Here is a 22,504-nt window from a genome sequence, read left to right as displayed (position 1 = left end):
GATTAAAGGATTATTCTACAAATCCTGATCCTGCATCTTTATTACACTGGCGACGGGATGTCGAACCAACATCCTCGCTCATCGGGTGGCAGCGTGCTGGCAGCATGTGCGGAGGTGCCTTAGGTGCAGGCTACACATCCCCCATGCCGAACTTCACAGCTGCTGCCAGTAAACATGTGGAGCCGACCCGCTCGTCGCAATTGTAGTGTCTTGGGCCCTAGGCCCGCATGCAGCTGACACATACACATAGGTTATGGTCAGTGCTTTAAATGGTCCGATACTGTCCGGTACGGAGTACCGGCACTTTTTTATTTCGAGAGGGAGAGTACTGGTACTTCTCAAGAGAAATGCTATACTTTTAATTGGAGAGTCCCGGCACTTCTCAGAAACAAGCAGGTACTCTGGTACGGAGTACCTGCACTTTTATTTTTCAATTTAAAGCACTGGTTATGGTACTGGTAACTGGCTCTGGGCACTTGCGCCCGTACCCTTTTATTTTGCAGGGTCACCTGACTGGTGACGCCTGTGATGAATGGGAGTGGGGTGAGTATGGAAGCCAGCCCTCAGGGGGGGGAGTAGCTGGTTACAAGTTACCTTTAGTGGAACACAAGAACGAGTAGCAGGACTCTACACCAACAATCATTAAACTATTAGACTAGCCCTTATGAAAACCTGTCCAGCGCAGAGGTTCCGACAGTAGTTGAATTACTAGAAGTGAACCCTCATGCACAAGCGCATCCCTACTTATCACGGTAGTTGAACTAAACACAAACATCGAGGTCATAACAGAATCGTGGAACTTCACTGTCAACTTTTGCTATTTTTTTTTAAGACGGGCACTTACTCATGATTGTAATACAAAGGGCCCTTGGAACTAACATTCGCTTTAGTTTGAATTCTATTGTTCAAATGTTTGCCTAAAAATATTTTGCAAAAAAACGAAAGTTTTGTATTGATCGTACATTTGGATAAACGATCAATAAAGTTTGCTTGTTTATCTGCAAGCAGTAACAAAGTTGTATGCTGAGCTGACATCACAAGTTCTCCATGGTCATAGCAGGCTCACGGAAGATGTATCACTCTTCCCAGTTCAAGAGCATCTCACAAGGTGGTCAAGAGAGAGTCTACGCATGCGCACATTTTAACTCAAAGCGCATGCTCGACTCCGGCAGTAGGCGCATGCGCCTTTCTAATTTCTTAGAAGCTTCCCTGCCGACCGGTGTTCACTGCAGCCGTCGCCGCCTCCCTCCCGCCCCCGCCCGGAACGAATTCGCGTCGACTGACCAGAGTCCGCGAATTCAGGTCCGCAGCCCCTACTTCTGCCGCAGGTAAAGTAGCGTCTCACCTGAGTGTGGGGGCGGGTCAGTCTCGGCACACTGCTAGGCCGACCCCGCCCGTGCTTTTGACAGCCGGGCCAGCACTAGCCCAGGAGTCTGACGCGTATTAGCTGCACTTGGTGGCCCAGGTCTATTTGCTTGGTCGGGGTGATAGTTACTGGCGGGTATCTTTTGATTCAGTTGCGGGGGAATGAGGTTGTCGGTGGTTTAATTTTGATGAGAGGTCTCGAGGCATTGGGTGTTTACGGCTTTTTATTTGTTTATTTATGTGGACGGTGGAATTTTTCCTCAACTATCCCATTCCTACAGTACAATCCTTAGTGAAGAGGTAGGCAGCAGTGTGCCCACATTAGGTTTCAATAGGGGACGCCGGCTTTGCATATTTCCGCTTCTGTTCATGCTTTTTAACAGGGTTCTCCAACCTTTTAAGTAATGAGAGCTACTTATGTTCAATGGAAATCATTCTGAGCTACTATTATTATTATTAATGTTGTTAATAGCGTCTACCTCGGACAAGAAAAAATTAGTGTTCAACATATGAAAGATTAGCAGCAGTGATCACTTCAATGCAGGGTTGCCAGCAGTAATGTAAACAAGCATTGGCACAGCCAATAGGTCTCGCCTTTGGGACCTTATAAGTGTTTAGCCATGCAACAGTTGCATAACTAAATACTTATAAGGTCCCAAAAGCAAGACCTATTGGCTATGGCAAGCGGCCGGGAAAGTGATCGCGATCAAACATCAAAGCAGCCGCGAAAGTGAAAGTCATCGCGGTCAAGCGCGGCGCACATGCACTGTAGCTCTAGGCTGGCCTGGTAGCACTTTTTGGAGCCCTCTCAATAAGTCTCGCCAGACCAGCGCATGCGCTGGGTCAGGCGAGACCTAAAAAGGCTTTGTCAGTATGAAGTTCCTCTACATAGATAATGCATAACAGCCATAGCTGCAATGCCACTGGCGCCAAGGTAATAATATTAATATTTATATATTATATAAATAGTCTTTAATCTTGTATAATTCATCAGTCAAATATTAGATTTAAGTATATTTTGCTAATGATGCGTTCTTAAAATACACACATTTTCGTCTCAAACACACTTTTCTATTTTGATCGACATATATTAATTAAACGAAGCAAAAGCTTCTAATTTAACAGGCTGAGTTGCATTCAGGATAGCTACTCATAAGCAGTGCTATGTTCAGCTAAGGGAGCAAGAAAAATGACCAGGAATTCGTGAATCTTATGTTATCTTGAAAATGCCATAGTTGCAACTGGGTCCTGCATATCGGCCGCTTTTTTAAGTCACCGGATCATATCGCTGTGTACTTTTATTAGTTATTATTTTTGTAATGCTTAGACCAGAACTTTAAAAAGTGTTGTGTTTAGTGTTTGATTTGTAGAGTGACAGGAGTGCTTTATGAATCCCTGCTAAGGGACTTTTGTCCGCCGACCTGGGGCTTTGAGTGCAGATGGGTAAAGCTGAATTTGGGAGTGGGAAAGCGACCGTTCATGAGAGCCCAAAGGTTCATGTTTCCCCACTGCACAGTGTGACTCGAAAGAACAGTTCTGCAGACTTTTTAATTCCGTGACCCCATTTTGTTAAATACTTTTAATTGCGCCCCCTCTCAAATATGACAAACCCAAATTCTCACAACGACGACATACAATGTTGAATACATTCATGGGACTCGAGGCGCACACAATCTAACAAATGTGTTGAACGTTAATTTGCAATATTAATTTTCACATTCTCACACTAAATATATGAAGGATAAAATATAGCAAGCAAGACAAACATTAAAAATTAGATAATTTCGTAGAAGGACATGTTAAAATATTAGATAATTTCGTAGAAGGACATGTTAAAATTTATAGAAACAATGTGTCTTATTTTTTTTGTGCAAAAAACCTAGGGGCTCATTACGATGGCGGGTGGATTTGATCCGCCCGCCACCGTAGCAGTGATTGGGTCCGACTGCCATGGGTGCGGCCGTCCAGTAATGATGGGACCGCCACCGCTGTGTTCTGATTCCTCACCTTTAAGATTGGGGCGGTGGCTGCTGACAGCAGGGAAAGGCTGGCTACCGTGGCATCATAATTGTGCTGGCGGAGCCTGCTAGGCTCGGCCGCCATTGTGCGCATGCTGACTGCTCCGCCGGGCAATTGTGATGATTGCTACCGGTGGAAAAGCGGCGGACAGACTTCACTCCGCTGCGGTACCCACCGCCATCATAATGTGGCGGGAGGTAAATCTCATGGCGATGGCGGAAAAATCACCACCGCCGGCGCGGCGGTGGCTATTTTTCCGCCATCGAATAAGCCCCCTAGTGTGTGAAATTGAGCAAATGACCTCAAATGTTTAAGGGACTTTAAAAAGCGTCAAATAAATGATGACAAAGTAGATGTCATTGTTACCTTTTTATTTTGTCACATTATTATACCCAGCTGACAACTGGCCTGATGTCATGTGACACCTTCAGGCAGTCCTGACTTTTGAGCCAAAAGCACTTTGCAAGCTGGAATTTTAAGCCCCTCTTTACATTGTCAAATGTAAAATTACAAGTCCCAAAATGCTATTTATTGATAGCTAAAATACTAGGGTTGGCCGAAGATGCTTCACAAGAAATGCAGCCACTCGAATACACTGAGTATATTTAATAATTCAGAGAGATCCACTGACTTTCCCCACATGGTTTCGACCTGTCCCTCCCTGACCTCTTACTGCCAGGTCACTGTTGCTCGTCTTAAAGTAGCTATGGGCTGGGATGTCCCGTTGGAGATATGGCACGTATTGCTGGGATTGCTCCCGGCCCCTGTTTCAAAGCAATTGAGCAGAAAATGTGTCCTTCTGGGGCTGGTATTGACAGAAAGACTCATTGCTATAGCATGGCTCCGTCTCAAACCCCCCCCCACCTATGCAGCATGGTTGAGCGATTTTTGTGAGTGGGTGACTGCGGAGGAGCTACGAATGTGACATGTATGCAAGGATGAAACACTCTAGGATGACTTGACGGCCTGGTTAGATCTCGCAGACCTAGCGCTGGCTCGTGCATGCGCTCCTCGCTCTGCGAGGCTTATTGTAATCAATAACATTTCTGTAGTGGAGTTGAAGCCACGCCATCTTTTTGATTGGCTGGCGTCACCGTTTATGCTAAACGCTGGCCTCCGATTTAAAATGAGGCTTTTTGGTTACCGCCATGTCTCCTTCTCGGACGGCCCATCAGACTGGATGTTTTACTTGCTGCGTGACACTGTCCCCTTCATTACTCGGTGGAGGCACTTTGTTTTTTTCATTGCCTCGAAGCGCGATGCAAATATAAAGGAGGGGAAAGCTGTGAATGACGCTGGCGGGTTGACGCTGTGATTAGCTGCGTTTCATTCGGCCACAAAGCCTTCTTCATTAGTCTGTGCGCCGTTCGTGAGGTGTTTTACACGAGGCATGCCGACCTTTCTAATATGTATAAACTGTTTTCACATGTAGCGTGGTCCGCTTTCACTTTGGGTATGATTTGCTTTCACTTTTGCAGCCGTTCTTTAAAACACATAACAAAAACGGCTGCAAAAGTGGAAGCAAATCGAACAGTGCACGTTTTTACGTGTTCTTTCCCACTTCACTTTCAGTGGCTTGAAATCAGACGTCATAGAGCTGCAGTTCCATGCAGGAAGATTAGTAATTTGTGGACAGGAAGCTTATACCTGCCATTAAGAGGTTGTTAAAGGAGTTCAGGGGTTCTTTTATGAACTGTGAAGTGTCCAGTCGCCCCCTCACCTCCTGGAATGAAGTGTCACCAAGAGCTCACAAAGTTCAAGAAAGGAATGCAAGCTGTGGAGGGTTTCTGTTTTTCAGTGTCTTTGAAGTAAATGCTTTCATAGGCTTTGCTTGACGATACACATACTTGCTAGCTGTGTAATATTCTCACACTCTCGTATTTGAGTGAAAATGTTTTAACGCCACATACGTATACTATAATTAGAGGCGACTGTGCATTAACGTAATGCTCATAAAAGGTGCAACCGTCGTATGAATTGTGCGCTATATAACTCGGTCTTAATCGAACCCAGAAAAAACAAAACGCATCCATGTAGTTTCAAAGTGCTTTATGCAGCAGGTTGACTGACCCTTCTGGAAGAGAATAAAATGGTAACAAAAGAAGATAATACATGGCTGTACAGCTTTGTATGTGTCTTTTAACACCCACATATGATCACAGAGCGAAAGGAGACACAAAAGATGTAGCAAGGCCATGTTTTGTTCTATATGTTTATTGTCTCATAGAGACTAAGGGCCTCATGTAGGTAGCGAAATACCGGTCGGTAACGGCCGATTTTCGGTAAATATGCCGTTACCGACCGGTATTCAGACAAGTGAGATGTAGGAGTCCAAAAACCACTTTTCGGTAAATATGAGGCGGTAAATACCGATTCATAGTTACCGAATACATAATTAACGAATCGGTAAACATGAAGTGGTAAATATGAAGTGGTAAAAATTAAAATGACATGTAGGAGCACTCGGTAAATAAGAAATCCAGGAAAATCGGTAAATAAGAGTCGGTAATTAACACGGATTGAAAGCAGGTGGTAACCAACAACAGTGCAGCTCAGCAATCCCAAAATGCAACAGCGTGGACAGCCTGGCAGCTATGCACGTCATTGCAATGCGCCTACGTCTACAGGCAGCAGGACTGAGGGTTTGGCGACGGAAGGAACGCATCCACAGACAGCGCATCACACTATTCCAGCTGACTGATGCAGAGATACATGAGAGGTACAGGCTACACCCCGAAACCATCATGGCCTCAATCAGGGACCCGCACCCACTCCTGGACCAGCCAATAAGAAGTGCGCACGCAAGACCCCCACATGTGCAGGTGCTCTGCAGCCTACATCTGTTGGCATCCGGCATTTCACAGGTGGTGACAGCTGCGGTGGGTGGTGTATCCCAGAGTTGCCTGTCCCGTTCCTTCAGGAATTTATTCCCCCATTACATTGGCTGCATTGATGGGACACACATCCCACTCTGTCCACCAGCTGACACAGAGCACATCTACAGGATCAGGAAGTCCACCCACTCCATCAATGTGCATACCGAATGGAATGATATTGTGAAAGGTCCCGTGGGTGGCAGAACCAAAAGGTGCGCGTATGCTATTTACAACGAGGTCTGCAAGTTGTCGCACAGTGAGGCGGCTTCCAGACTGAGAGCTATTGACCAAGCGAACATGGAGAAGGCCTAAGCCGTTATAGATATTAGCACTAGCACTCTCACTCCTAGGATTCATGCATGAGACAATAGGCACATGCAAGTACACGGCGCATGCAATGTACAAGCCCCGATTTTGGCGTGCGTCCTACGAGGTATCCCAGTGCCTGTGATTACACCTTCTTTCACTGTGCTTGCAAACGGTATTCATTTCAATATGATTAATGATGTTTGCTGCGGGATGTGAGTGGTAATCCCGTACATAACTGTCTCGCATGAAGTTGTCTGCTGCAATACTGTTCTTATTCCACCCCCGCATGGGCGGCGGGATGTTTCCATCTGGCCTTCGATTCCAACCTTGAAAGCAGAGTCCAACTAGTTGAGCAGAATAGAGCGCCATTGTCCCACAAACAGGTGCCTTTGACTTCCCTCGTGAATTATTTGTCCTTCACGTTGCTACTACGCGCACTGAGGAACAGGCGCTTCTGAATACTGACCTCCCCCTGCATTTCGGCTCTTTGATCCAAAGTATTATCAATGCCTCGTCCACGACCGGCCTGGCTCAATTTTTTTGGACATGTGGGGCTCGGGTCTCGTGACCTCTTTCCACACTATTTTTTGTGTAATTCCGGCATTGTTCATTCACTGTTCCCGAGCATCTTTGGAGGTGTTCCGCTGCTTCTGGCGCTGGTGGAAGGTGTGCTGCTTTTACTTTTCATACTACGGAATGGCTGCTCCTTCTGTGCCACACGAGCGCCTGTCCCGTCTGCATCTTCTTCGTGATAGGATGCTTGACTGCTATGGTACTTTGCCATTGGCGACTTTGAGCCTGGCTTATGGATTATCCTTCAGGTATTCCTACTTCACCTGCGTACAACCTGTATTGCACTGCCTGGATTGTCCCTTTGAATGGCCTCTGGATTTGTGCTTGACCACCATGGTGTCTCCGGTGCCGGATTTCGATCGACTGATGCGGCCCTTAGTGTCTCACGAGTTGTCCTGTTCTGGTGTCCGGATCATGGAGTGTGGAGCGGCGCATGGTATCCTGGGTAATTGGGACATCTCAGCGGCAGCCTACGACTTCTTGTCCATGAGCTATTTGGAGGAACATTCCGGGTGCCCTCTGATTGTGCTAGAGGCTCCGTTGGTTGGAGAACACGTATGTTCCTTTTCGTTACTCAATTGGATGGCTGAGACTTTTAGTGGCCCGGAAAACGATTGCTTGTCGGAAGCCGTGGCCACATATGCTGCCTATACATTCATGGATTAACTGGATAGTCGTCCATTGCGCCTGTGCTACTGGACAGCACCCTGGCGCAACATTCATTTCTTTTATTTCTCGTTGATCTCTTCCTGATGGTCTGCTTGAGTTTTTTACTATATTTGCATTGTGTTTTTAACAATTGTATGCTGCAATTAATTGGACTGTAGGACTTTGGCGCTGCATTGGTTACGCCCTGTCCTGCTCTGACGCAACTGTACTCTGCGTTCTCTCTTTTCTTGCCTATTACATATTGCTTCGCTCAAGGGGGCGTGTAGTGAGTTCTCCCTGAATACGAACATGCATTGTTCAGTTGGCATGACCACGTTGAATGTTATGTAGCCATATTTGTGTCTTTGCACACGACACTGCGTTTACATGTTCCTTCTTGAATAAACTGCTGACTCGAAACTTCCTTCAGACGAGTGCATTCTGTTGTTCCCATCCCAAGCTCTGCGCAGCGACCTTGGTCTGTACATGATGTGACACACAGTCTGGAATTTTACACAATGCATGTTTTCCACTCTAGGTTGTTCGACCCACGATTTAGCCATGGCACACGCGCAGCTGCACATACCTGAAAGTTGGTGCTTTTAATATTGCAGACATCATGTTTGTTGTTCAGACCGAAGACGAGCCTTCCTGCGAGGAGACTCCTGATGCTCCTGTGATGTGATTTCACTAGGCTGATCTTTGAGGTATGGGGTCCCCTATTCAAGCCTGAGAGACCTTCTGTGATGACATGATTGTGATATTGGCTACTTAGTTGAGGGAAGGTGGTAGTATCCTCGGTATTTTCCGAATCGCTAAATACCACCTCGGTATTTACCGATTCGGTGGATACCACCTCGGTATTTACCGATTCGGTGGATACCACCTCGGTATTTACCGATTCGGTGAATTCCGATTCGTATTTACCGACTGTTACCGAATCGGTAACTGTTACCGAATTTTTACCTACATATAACTTACCGATTCTAATTTACCGATTCGGTACGGCTCGGTATTTAAGAACCGGTAAAATTTATTTACCTACATGAGGCCCTAAGTGATTTGCCCAGAATCAAAGTATGTTGAAAGGAGGCCGGGATTCCTAGATAGTTCCCTAGTTCCAAGGTCGGGCGATCCAGCCGCAACTCCACACCCTCTCCTCGCCCTCCTTGCTATTATCTACAATACTAATGTATTGTAACCTGTACTGCGTTGTTTATAATCACCGTGATGCAAGTTCCTTCCATGCTGGATGTGTGGACCAATCCCTCAGTACAACCATGACCTTGCTCCTTATTTGCCCCTGCCCTTCAAGCTACCCCACCTCCTTAGCAGTTTTTCCACCTTCTATCACCTATAGGGTACCCAACTTTCCATTATCACTTCGCAAGATACTTTGTGTGCATGGATACATATACACACTTACAGACGTTTTGCACGCATGGAGACATCAGAAGATGTTTGCTCAGGAGCTAAGGAGGTATAAACCATGGAGAAGCATTTCCGGGTCTTCATTCCAGAACCCTCCTCTGCATTAGGTCATTTTAAAAGCTTTAACTCAGTTAGTGTGTACGTTGCTATTCATCAGACACCTTGTGCACGTGCTGACTAAATTCATCCAAGCAGCTGTTGTGTCCTTCAGCTATAAGTCATGGCAGTTACCTCCGTGCAAGTTAACTTAAAGCAGCAGTTTAACACAGAAAGCACAATCTCAGCTTGCTTCAATTGCAGCACAACCAAGCTTGTGAGCTGAGGGAAATGAAGGGGAACAACAATGTCAAATTAAACAACGCTAGAGGTACGGTAATCTTTTCTTCTACTTTCCCAGCTGACTAAAACAAGCATTTGCAATGCAATAGGTCTCGCATTTACGCGAGTTTAAGCTATTGGCATTGTAAAGGACAATGCCTTTTATTTATGTTTTAAAAACAAAAATAAAAGGCATTGTTATTTGCAATGTCAATAGCTCAGACTCTCGTAAATGCAAGACCTATTGCATTGCAAATGCTTGTTGGTTATCTTGTCTGCACTACGAGAGTGACTGATGGTGTCCGATCCCAAAGACGTTACTGCACGTCCAATGTCTTTTCATCCAGATATGCGCGTATGGCAGACAACAGATATGCAATGGTTATCAGACTCTGGGGCCACCAGGGCCTGATTGTAGCACCTTGTTTTTAGGTCTCGTCCTGGCAAAAGCAGCGCATGCGTTGCTCTCGCCATGCGAGGGCTTCTTGGAATCAATACGGATTCCGAAGCCGTGTTTCCGCTCCGCCTTCAGTTTTTATTCATGTGCGTCGTTTGGCGTCATGAATTATGCAAAAGGCAGTGCAATGATTGCACCGGAGGCATTTCAATCCCTCCTGGTTGCCACCCTGTCCCCTTCTGGCCCCGCTCAGCGGGATTGGACCTCTTACCGGCAGCGTGACACAGGAGGCTTAATATTAACTTGCTGAACTTTTTTTTAAGCAATCGCATACGTTTGTTATCGCGGGCAGCTTCAATTGCACAAGCGCGGTTATTGTTACATTTTCACGGCGTCCACTTCAGGGACCCCGCGCTCTGTTTGTGTTTGTTTTTGTAACTTTAAAACTGAGCACGGCGCCGCTTCACGGGCACCGCGCTGGATTTATTTATATATTTCTTAACTTTAGCACTGAGCGCAGTGCCAGCTTCAAGGACACCGTGCTCAGTTTTAAAGTTAAGAAATATATAAAGAAACCGAGCATTGTGTCCGTAAAGCGGCGCGCGGAACTCACGCTTTAGCTTAAGATGTTCAAAGATTAAGCGTAGGTGCCGCGATTTTAACCAAGGTAAACAAGCGTGCAGCCGCCATTTGTTTATATTTGCTTACTTCTGTTTACAATTGCTGCACCCCCGCTTTAGATTTGAACATTTCAAGCTTAAGCGTGGGTGCCGCGATTGCTTCAAAAGTAAAGCAATAGAAAAACATAATTTTTCTGTTTCTTTACGTTTGAAGCAATGACTGCACCCGCACTTTAGATTACAATGTTGAAAGCTAAATCGCGGGTGCCGTGAATAATTTTTTTTTATTTCCACAGATTCCCTAGAGTGGATTTTCTGGGGTAATTCGCGAGGAAACTTCAAGTGATTCTTTCTTTTGTCTTTTTAACTCGTACACTGTTCTGTGAAGTCAGTTTGCAAAGAGAATGATCGAGCCATTAACAGGGGCAATTCAAACATAACACGGCACCGATCTACACTCGTTCCTTATTCTGAAGTTGTTTTAACCCTACTGTTGGATGCAATGCTTTCCGCTTCTCCATATGCAGCAATGAAGACTGTTCCGAATGGCAGATGACCGTTCCGAATGCCAGACAACATCTAGGAAATATATATTACCGACTTTTTTGATCTGTATTTTTAATTGTGGTGTTGCTTTTCTATTAAAACGCTGCTGTTATTGCGAACATAGGCTACGGCATGTTTTGGTCTGACTGAACTACTTTATTTTATTAGTTTGATATAGCGTTTCTTCACCCAAGTAGTGTCCAAGCGATTAGCCTAATTACGCTATGATCTCAATCCCAGTCACTGGAAACAATAACGTTTTAACATATATTCACAATTTTACTGATGAGGGAAGATGGTTCTAGTTCTAGGTCGCCCCATTCATCAGTGAGTGATCTTGTGCATTATAAACGGAGGGCAGTTCAAAAGAACATTTATCTGCCTTAAGCGCTATGTGCAGCTGGGAATTGTCTTTAAAGCGCAAGGGGTTAACAACAAAGACGCTTTTGGTGTTCGTAAGGGCCACCAAATCTAAATCACTAAAACCATTACATTATATATTACATTCTTCCATTGGAGATAATTCTGTAATAATGCTCACGGCGACGGGGGGCCTTTTGCATTTGGCGCTGTTAAGAAACCAGAAGGATTCATAATTGTAGATAATTTTATGACTATGCACCGTTGCTGTGGAATTCTACCCCGGGCAGGCTCGAGAGACCGGGGCGAAGGCCGGCATCTTGGTCAATGGCTCCAAGTTTACTGGCCAGTCCCAAATTAGCTTCTCAACTGGTATCTCGTGAAAGGGCATCATGGGGCAGTCTTTGAAATTTGGGAAATCTAACACGTGCAGGGGAGTCATGGAGCTGTGGGAGGGCGAAAGGCTAATGAATGCAAAACATAGCCTAATTAATGCAGATCTGCAGTGCTGCTTGCCCAGCATAATCACAGCCTAGTTCCAAGAAAGCAGTTTACTGCATCTGTGCTTTATTCTTAGTGGTAATGAGAACCTAACCATTCTCCCAAGTGCACAGTTATACAGGCTGAGTAATGACATCTGATTTGTGTTTTCATGCCAGCACTCTGAGCATGTAAGTGTGCATGTATTGTAAGCCTTGCAAAAATGCCTTTTTACTCAACACTGAAAAGTAGAGCAGGGGTCTGGTGATCAGCCACTCAGCCGAGCTCAGTACTGCCCAGCCACCGCCTCTCCTCCCCTGCAACAGCTGATCTACTGTTATGTGGACCGCAGGAGAATCCAAGTGTACTCCTGATTGCAGACACGAGCAGCCACAATCAAACTGCAACAATCGATTGCCGGTTCCTGTTTCGGCTCTTCCCCCCCCCGTTCCTCTTTCTCCCCCCCCCCCCCGTTCCTGTTTCACCTCTCCCCCCCCCCCCCGTTCCTGTTTCACCCCCGTTCCTGTTTCACCCCCGTTCCTGTTTCACCTCTCCCCCCCCCCCCCCCCGTTCCTGTTTCACCTCCCCCCCCCCCCCCCCCCCCGATCCTGTTTCAACTCTCTCCCTCGTTCCTGTTTCACCTCACCTGCTCTAATTCCTCTCCTCCCTCCCTTCTCCCCGTTCGGCGTGATTTTGTCAATAATGTTAGGGAGTATAGGCCTCAGATTTCCCATATAGTGTTGGTGATTTTAGCTACAAAACACAGGGCCCTGCTGTGGCAGTGTGGTGGTACTATGGGTGGGGTTAAGGTGTTAGTGTTGAATTATTTGGCACGTGAAGATATTCGTAACGTTATTCATTTATATATTAAGCCATACGCAGTCACACAAGTTACCCTACTACTTAGAACATATTTTAACTGTTAACAAAGTGTGGTATACTATGTCATGGTGATGCCAGGGGTCCTGTCTAAACAGTAATGTGTGAGAATAGCTTGATATGAATGCATCTTTGAGTAACAACTGCTAAGCCTGCTGGCGGCTTGTAGATTTTTCCATAATTGATGATACCAGGAGTGGGGTTTCAAGCGTGCTGTTGCTACAGGCTTTGTCCAAGAAGTTGGGTGTTGGAATGTTTTGTGACAGAGTAGCATGAAGACAGAAAATTCAACATCATAAGTGCATAGATGCCACAGCAGGCATTTAGTTAGACTGAAGACATTAGCAAAGACTGCGTAAAAATGCAATAGGTCTCGCCTTTCATTAAGTTAAAGCCATTTGCTTTGCTGTACAATACCATTAGCAGATCAAATGGCTTTAACTTAATCAAAGGTGAGACCTATTGCATTTTCAATGCTTGTTTATGTAGTGCAGAGGCAAACACGAAAGTAGGTTTTGGGTGAGGGGGGAGTTGCACTGTTATATATTGACTTGGGAGATGCGCAGACTGTGTATGAATTGTGCCTTTTTTCTCCTCCCTTGTATCTTTATGTATTAGATGCTGTTGAGTCCTATGATCTTACAGGATATTAGTGCCTACTTTAGACTTTTTAGACTTTTTAGGCGAGACCTTGGCGTTGTTACCCTGCATCTATTTGTCTGACATATATTTGTAATTCCCACCTGAGCAGTAATACTTCGTTGTCTATTTGGGAACTGACGGGGAAAGTGGGATGTTGAAACTTTGTAAGAGGACTCCTTATGGAATGTACTATCTGTGTAATACTGTATCCAAAAATAGGGGGGGGACCAGGAGCTGGTTAATGGTCCAGTGCCTGTGCTCCAAGAAGTCAATAGGGTAATTACTATAAGGCACTGTTCCAGGGTCGGTATGGTTGAAAGTCAACCAAAACCGTACCTCAACAAAGGGAAAGTAAAGAGAAGGATCTATGTATTAGAGGTCTAGGATGGGGTACTCAGAGCAGGCGTCAGGACCGGGCAGGTTTCCAGTGCCGTCACCTGAGCAACCCCCCTAGATGGTGTGGGCCTCCTACGCCGCTTTTTAACTCAAGGAGCAATTCCAGCTCTTACTTTAGGTCTTACGCAAAGGGGGCACAACAGACTCCTCCCTGCACACACCACCTGTTTAGGAGACACTGTACTCCCTTTCATTGCCGAGTGGGAGGGTGATATTTTACCCCACCCACCACACATAGTCTGGGCACCTTTCCCCACACTTTTCACCTCTACTGGTCCTGATGAAGCGCCATGGATCACTCTGACCACTGAAAGGCGCGAAACATGTCGACCATTTGACCTGTACCTTTAGTTACTACTAAACACATCACGTTTTAATTAGTAACATCTTTGCCACGTATTTTAATGTACCAAGGGTGCCTTCTTATTAAACTAGCTTCCTTGGTAACCCTTAGGTATTTCTATTCCTGCACACACTACAGCCACCACTGACCCTGGTACTCCCCCTCCACATACCCGCATGCACCAATCGGCAGCGCTCTTAAAAGATCTCCGCTAAAGAGACCCTTCGGGGGACCCGTAGGGCATTGCACCGCCGGCCCGACGAGGAGCACCGCCCGATGATGAAGCATGACATCCCTCGGGGTGTGTGAGGGCAACAAGAGACACTGATGCTGTCTCCCCCCATCCTGAGTACCCCATCCTAGACCTCTAATACATAGATCCTTCTCTTTACTTTCCCTTTGTTGAGGTACGGTTTTGGTTGACTTTCAACCATACCGACCCTGGAACAGTGCCTTATAGTAATTACCCTATCTGTGTAATATACATAAATGTAAATAAAGTTGTATAAAAAAAATTTAAAAAATTGAGATCCGTTCAGTTATCGCTTATAAAAGTACACGATTACCATGTGCTGTTAGCAGACCTGTTATTCTAAACACATTAAAAGTGTGATCTCTTGACATAAATGAAGAGGTGAGCTTTTTGGGGGTTATTTGGAAGCTCTCCTTTGATGCCTACTCCCAGCGAAGACAGCTGACAAAAGTTTGTGGTTGCCTGTTATAGATGGAGGCACCTCTACTCATTTTCTTCCAGTGGTTGACAGTGCTGTTTGTAGCATTCTGTGCTTTCCATACATCTCTTGTCCTGAGCCCAGTTCTGTCCCTCAAAGTGCCCAGCTCCCTCTTTCTTATCAATTCATGCCCCTAGTTTGAAGACTTCTTCTCTAGAGAAACATGTGACATTGACTCCCTGAAGCCAAAGTATATTAAACTGATGGATGGAATACTTGAATTAATCTCAGCCACTGGTAATCACTCTGGCCGCATCCCAATCCTTCATTATTCTGCACACAATGCTGCCTCAGTTTAGACCCAGCTATAAGCAAATCAGTCTTGACCCTGCTCCAATAGGAACAGTCCAGCGTGAACTGCCAAGCTAGGTCCTCCCTGCTGGGCATAAAACTAACTAGGGTGCGGATGGCTGTGTCTGGGGTTTGCTTTTTCCAAACTGCGTTTCTTGAAGCTTGTCCGCAGGAGAGAGTTTGTGATAGTTTTTTACTTTGGTATGCTGCTTACTTATGTAGATAGTGTTTTTGTAGTCTGTATGGAACAGAGAACTAGCTTGTATTGTTTGCTGTATTAGGAGTAAGCCTTTAGAAAGGAACACGTTACAACAGTACATAGGAAAAAGTAGGTGGTCTTAGGCATTTGAGCACATTGTGTCCATGGTATTCAGTAATTGATGCTGAAGCAGACTTCATTGTATGCTGCAGATGTATCCTAGTGTGTGTTTACTCCGGGGAGTTTAGCGTTGACTTGCTATCTAGAGTTAGTGCAAGGGACTGAAGTCGATTGGGAAATCTAAATTGGGATGAGGTGTGGAATAGTTTGGATATAGTAAAACGATTGTGGGTGGAAAGTGCGATGTCGAAGAGAATGTAGCAGGAGCAGTTATGGAGAGGCAGGGAGGCGACATCAGGGATTCAAATTAAGTGACAGCAATTAACTCCTTGGTATGCTTACTTTGCTCCTGAATAGTTTCTGTGGTGATCACCAAGTGCGCCATCCGTGTTTATGGAAATGGCCTGATTATTTATTGAGAGCAGCATCAGATTCAGGTATCTATAGTCCAGTTCTATTTAGAAAAATTATTAAACGTATCTTCCACAAGGCAGCCAAGCATTTTTGAATACTTATCAGCCCAAAATATGGTTTCACAATGCTGCTACAATTAGTTTGCTTTTATTGTAAAATAGCTGTAACATTGTTCTCAACTTATTCACTGGAATTACTGTTTTTTAAGAAGGACTTCAAAAAATGATTATTTGCTTGTTTAGAATAATTTTCTTCCATTAAAAATGTGGATGTGCCGCAGCAATCGATGACTGGCAATGTGATAGGGTATTTGGACTATACTTTCACATTCTTGCAGCTGTACCTGTACTCAACTGTACACTTAAAGTACACTACAATGCCATGGCATGATGTCAAATGCAAATGATCCTAAACAGCACAGTAATAGATGCTGTGTTCTTTAGATGAAAAAGAAAAACCATGGCTCATGTTTTTTTAAGCCTTCTCATTATAGGCACTATTCTTTTTGGGAGGCTCAGTAATGCTTCAGAGTAGTAATTCGAGAGAATACGTTTTTTAAATTTTTTATAGTAAGGTGTTTGGTGGAAGTGTAGTAAGCAAAGACCCAATTTCCATCTCATTTTTGAAACGTCAACTTCAGATATGCATTCACAGAAACTGTATTGTGATCTCTTCCAGCTGCTGTAAGTTGCCCAATTGACTGTTTGTTATTAAGTTCAGTGCTGGTAGCTGAGGTGCTAGGCTTGTGGGTGCAATTTTTAAGGGGCCTATCCTTGGGTGATTCTTCAGAGGCATTCCTTTGTTACTCCCTTGAGGTGGACCGAGGACAGCATACACAACTTAACTTTGAACACCTAGTGTGGCTGGCTTAACCTAAAAGACAAGATTGGGTCTGGTCAAACAAAATGGCTCATAGTAACCACAAAGGACTAGCATCCAGGAGTTAATTTCGGCTCAGGCTACACAAACCCCTTTATCAAGCATTGCTAAACGTGTTACAGCTAGGATAATTGTAAATACTTTATAGCAGGCTCTCTTTTTGTGAAGTGCGTGGGCCTACTTTTTATCGAAAGTAAAAGAGGACAATATACCTGAGGCAATTAAAAAGGGGATGTGAGGCAAAGTTGATTACTCCTCAACTCCTAAATTAAGTAAAGTAGCATTGCAGTAAACATGGTATGCTCATTAGTAGGTTTGTGATGAATGGTATGGCTCTATGAAAGCAAAATTCGAGGTAGCCTTGATTCATACAGTCAGAGTGCTGTGGAAGTGTTGGGGGTGAATAACTTAACTCCTTGTTAGGATTGAAATGGACATCAATAGTACTAGTGGAACAGGAAAGACTAAAAGAATCCAGGAGCAAAGAAAGGTATTGGTACTGCCTTCAGTAGAACAAAATAATCTCCTTTTTGGAGGCGCTTGGCATGAATGACCAGTGTTGAATGGCTATTGGACAATCTGAGATACATTCTGGAAGATGGTAGCAGAACACATGGAAGCAGATTTATCAATCACCTGCATTAAAGAAGTATGAAACACCGAAAGAAAGAATTAGCATAGGTGGTAGTGAAGGTATTGAGAGTGGGAACACCTGGAAAATAGAATGAATGATTAAAATCATAGGATGAAACCATCTCACTGGTAACTGCAAAAGATGCAGGGTTGTCAGTCTGGCCAAGTATTCAATTGTACTGAATTCCACAGATGAAATAACCTCTTGCTCCCTTCTTAGGTCTCGCCTGGCGTTTGCAGCGCATTGTTGCTTTCGCCATGCGAGACCCTTTTGTAATCGATTCAGCCAAAGCTGAATATGCACGCGTACCGATGGACAGAGTTGTGCACGCGCACGCCGATGTGGACAGGCCGTCTCCACTTTGTTTAAATTCCGGCCCAGAATTTACGCTTAACTTATGATGTGCTGCCCTCTAGTGGATAAGCGTACAAAGTTTTTATCTCACTCAACTCTATGAACAGTGGGACTGGTCATAAACCATGTTATTTATGTACTGTTTATGGTTGGAATGCTGGAACTATATTGATATTTTGCACCTTGTATAATTAGCACTTTTTGATATTGCACTAATAGATTTCTAAACTTGAAGCACTTAGATGACTCTGCACTTTAGTATCTCAGGATTGCTTCTTGTTTTTAGACTTATTGTCCAGCTGGTGTAAACATATATTGTTTTATTCTATGATGAGTAATTTTGACTTGTTTTTTAGTCGTAAAATAGTAACCAGCCTATGAACACTTGACCAGATTGATAAAGAATAGCTTGTGGATGCCTACGAGTAGTCTCTTTGCAATGTTAGTATTAGCAACCAATTTTTCTTTATTCTTTATTATGTGATTATTTAACAATGTGATGTTAAATAATCACGCATACCGCTCATGCCTGGGAGGCACTAGTTTCCAGTTCCCATGCCTTATCAGAGGCCTCTGGTCCACCACTGCCTCACCTCCTTGGTCGGGACAGAACGTTTGAACCGGACGAAGCGCCCTCATCCCTGTCTGGACGCAAGTCCTCCTCGATCCCATGTGCATCGATGTCAACCGCGACACCAGCCCAGACATGGCCTCTCGGTCTTCGTAGGAGCCAAGATCCAAAGTGCTGGGAGTAGAGACACTCTGAACCAAACTCTTCGTAATCGAGACCTACCGAGCAGCAGCACTTGGACACAGAGCGCTCATCAATGGCCTCAAGCCATCGCCCATCATCTTCTCGCTCCAGACCACAGTCTGTGACTACATCCTCTGCTGCCTTCCAGGATTTTGACTAGCCAATCCTCCAATGGCTCCAAGAACACCTTGATGTCGGGCAACAACATGTCCACATACAGCAAGGCACCAGTCAAATCCTGGCCAAGCCTTCCTAACATTCAAGAACTCTGTTCCTCAGAAGAAGAAATTGGCTTTCAAAGAGACCTTCAACCCTCCTGTGCAGCCAACATCCTCGGTTTCTTTCTGTCCTTCTGCTCCAACTCCCCCTGTCTCTACCTCCCCTCTGACTGTGGATCCCTACAGGGTTTCTCAATTGAGGGGGCAGGGAACAGCCCAGGATCACCTTGTGACCCTCATGACCCGCAATATAATGCCTAGTCCCCTGGGATGATAATGACACCAAGGTCCTCTTACCACAAGGTCTTGCATAGGGTGGCCAACTTCTATAAAGTGGAAATACATATACAGCCCAGGAAGACTACTTTCTCATAGAAATCCTCTCCTTCACACAACGTTCCCTCCAATATCTCCCAGTGCTCAAGGGCATGCTTAAGCCCACTGGAAACATCTTTAGGGAGCCCATGAAAGCGTGCATTGTCACGCATTAGGTAGACAAGAAGTACAAGGCCACTCAGACCTGCCCTTTATCAGGAAATAGTCACACCCTTAGTTGTGCACACAGCCAGGAAGTGTGTGAACTCCCAGAGTACAGGAGATGTGCCTCCTCTGGACCAAGCAAGTAAGAAGATTGATGTGGATGGCAAGTGTGTTGCAGCACAGTCTGTAACTTATTGGCATTGCCAATTCCTTAGTCGTCCTCTCCCGGTACAACCAAGCCCACTGTGATCAGATGGAGGAACTTGTCCAATATCTCCCAGGCAAATCTAAATAGGAATTACCGTTATAGATGATTTTGTTTTCCCCCATTAACATCAGCTGGGCTTTAGATGCTGCAGACACAGCTACCAGTGGCCTAAACACTAGTGTCCTTTGCCGCCGCCACGCATGGCTGCTCCTTTTTGGGTTTAAGCTGGAGGTACAACAGCACCTACTTAGCGTGCCCTTTAGTGGGGAACATCTCTTTGACCCCCAGGTCGATGAGCTGCAAGCAAAAATTAAGAAGGATACCGATGCAGCTAAAGCAGTGAGTGCCCTATAAACAAACTGCCCACAGGTTCTCTTGCCACTCCCAGTATCGTGGCACGTCCAAAGCTCCCACCCCTGAGTATTCCACAACCCTCAAAAGAAACAAAATGGGGAGTAGAGAGGTACTACTCAGCACGAGTAGTGGAGGTGGATACACCCTCCCAAAGTCAAGTTAGTAAACATAGGGATCCACCCTCAGATATATATGTATGCCAAATCCTCCCAGATTAAGTATGCACTCCTACAGTGGTGGAAAGTACACACAGGTTGTTTAAATACCCCTCACACACCAAAAGGGCCCTTGGTGTCATGCTTCATCATAGGGGTCTTCCCGCCTCTCTACGGGACGGGGCATGCTACGACCTACATCTACGTGGGAGCACTGTTGTTGTGAGACAACTATGTGTCGTGTAGGGGTGTGAGAGGAAGGGTCAGGAGTGAATAGGAAAGTGAATTAAAAAATACCTGGCTCGTTTGTCAAAAAACTTTAATATACCTTAGAGCTGGTATTATTAAAATGTGGAGAAGGAAATGTATATGCCTCAATGAACTGTGCCTCCTATATCTGCCGACATGTTTCGAAGCCCCCCTTAAGCTTCTTTTTCAGGACCATAAGGATCCCTTCCTATACTCACAATTATAATAATGGTACGTGATCTATTAATCCTAGTGGTGATATATGTCAAGTGTAAAGAGTATGGTGCAAGTGAATTCACTGCACGCAGTCATGAAGCCTCAATAGGTCGTAGTAGTCGTCAACTTGACAATTGTAGGAATAAAGCACCATGAGCCTTGAACGGGTGGGAGGGATGCCTAATAGGCAATTACTCCTGGGACACTGCCCTGCCTCGTGTTGCCTCCCCGTTGGCTTCTGGTGCTTTATTCCTACAATTGTCAAGTTAACGACTACTACGACCTATTGACAGGTATGATCTATATCTAGGTAATATAGTGAATGTTTTACAATTGTGTAAACGTGCGACTTACCACAGCTTTCGATAGAATTACTTTTCAGGGGCGGTGGTAGGAAGGCCCTGTAGTCACACTCTGATGTGGAGGCAAAAATGTTTATAGAGGGAGAAGGAGAACAAAGTAAACTTTTTGAGTGAGATGGGGTTGTAAAGCACTGCCATGATTCAAAAGCAAGCGCTATTGGCATAGTTAAAGAAGCGATTGTAAATCAATCCTTTGTTCGGCCTGGTGATCATACTCGCTACTCCAAGGGTCGCAACCTGCAGGCACACCTAATTGTCCTGACCGCTCCCTCTGCTGGTAGCAAATGCATTGAGCAGGGCTTGGTCTTAAAGCCTGGCTGCAGTGGTCATGCGTAGAGGTTCCGGTCACGTGATGTCATTACACCTACGTGACCCTAGTTACCTTGGTAATCGGATCTAAATTACTGGATCACAGCTTTATTCAAACAATAGATAATTCCCATGACTTTTGTGTTTGTGTTTGTGTTTGTGTGTGTGTGTGTGTGTGTGTGTTTGTGTTTTAAAAAAAAAAATGTTTTAACCCCTTCGCTGCTGCGGACATTCCGCTGCAGCGCTGGGGGGGGCAGGGGGGCAGCGCGGCGGGCCTGTGCTCATGACGGAGCCGCTCCGTCATGAGCCACAGTTGAGCTGTGCTCATGACGGAACGGTTCCGTCATGACTCCGCCCATTTGCGTTGTCGCCCCGCACAGGCGGGGAAACAGCGCCGCGCAGGCGGAGCGGCCGCCGGCAGGATTGTCATGACGGAACCGTTCCGTCATGAGCACACGACAACCGTGGCTCATGACGGAACGGTTCCGTCATGAGCAGGGAAGGGGTTAAAAGGTCTTCTTGTGTCCCATCACTACACGAATACAGCGTCGAGTCATAATGTGATTGTGGGGACAACTTTGGCGTTAAAAAGTAATATTGGTTTATCACAAATGCCGTCGCTTTGCATTTTGGGAATTAAAGTTCTGTAAGGTGTGCAATACCACAAGAGGTACTGTTATAATGCACGCTTGTCGATTTGCATAAGATGGAGATATTATCACCTACTTCACTTATACGAAAGAGGCACATATGTTTTGGATGGAAAGGAAAGAGACGCCATATACTAAAGCAACAAGTTAAAAGAAATTGTCCTTTTTCCCAAAATTCCATTGTGGACCATAGTAGTAGGGTGTCTGGATTGTTTAACGATAGGGCCCTGCATAGGTATGTAGAGCTGAGCAATGCATAGGTGTGGTTGCAACTATGTAATTGTCTAAACCTGTGTCATAACACAGGGGTGAGTGTTGGGTATAGCTTACTCGACTCATATGCTCATATTGGGGATGTTCTTTTCAAAGACTCAGCTGATGCCATGGGATTTCATCATTCAACCCCATGATATTGGTCTGAAGTTTGTAGATCCATCTTTGTTCCTTCTCCAGAAGTCTTTGGCTGGTGTTGTGGCTCGGTGTCAGTTTTTCAATAATGGACCAGTGTAGGTCTCTATCGGAAGGATTTTTCTCAATAAAATATGCAGTCAGTCCGGTTGATTGTTTTTTACAACGTATTGTGCTCCTGTGCTCACATATGTGTGTTTTTATTTTCAGAGTTGTCATGCCAATGTAGCGTAAGCCACAGGGGCATGTAATTGTATAAACCACATTGCTGCTCTTACAGTTGGTATGTGATCGTGGTTCCCAGGCTTTTCCCAGGC

At 45.1% G+C, this 22,504-nt stretch overlaps 1 protein-coding gene across 1 annotated transcript in view; it reads left to right on the top strand.

Moving 5' to 3' along the window:
- The first annotated feature begins 1,143 nt into the window (after window positions 1-1,143).
- ARPC1A (actin related protein 2/3 complex subunit 1A) overlaps window positions 1,144-22,504 on the top strand; it is a 158,033-nt gene continuing 136,672 nt past the window's right edge. The window contains exon 1 of the mRNA XM_085629133.1: window positions 1,144-1,328. The gene's annotated coding sequence lies outside the window, so the exon portion shown is untranslated. The remainder of the gene's footprint in view (window positions 1,329-22,504) is intronic.

Source organism: Triturus cristatus, chromosome 10 (assembly GCF_964204655.1).
Source record: "Triturus cristatus chromosome 10, aTriCri1.1, whole genome shotgun sequence".
In the NCBI taxonomy this organism is placed as follows: Eukaryota; Metazoa; Chordata; class Amphibia; order Caudata; family Salamandridae; genus Triturus; species Triturus cristatus.
Note: the sequence above shows the minus strand (reverse complement) of the source record. Positions and strands in the feature narration are given on the sequence as shown.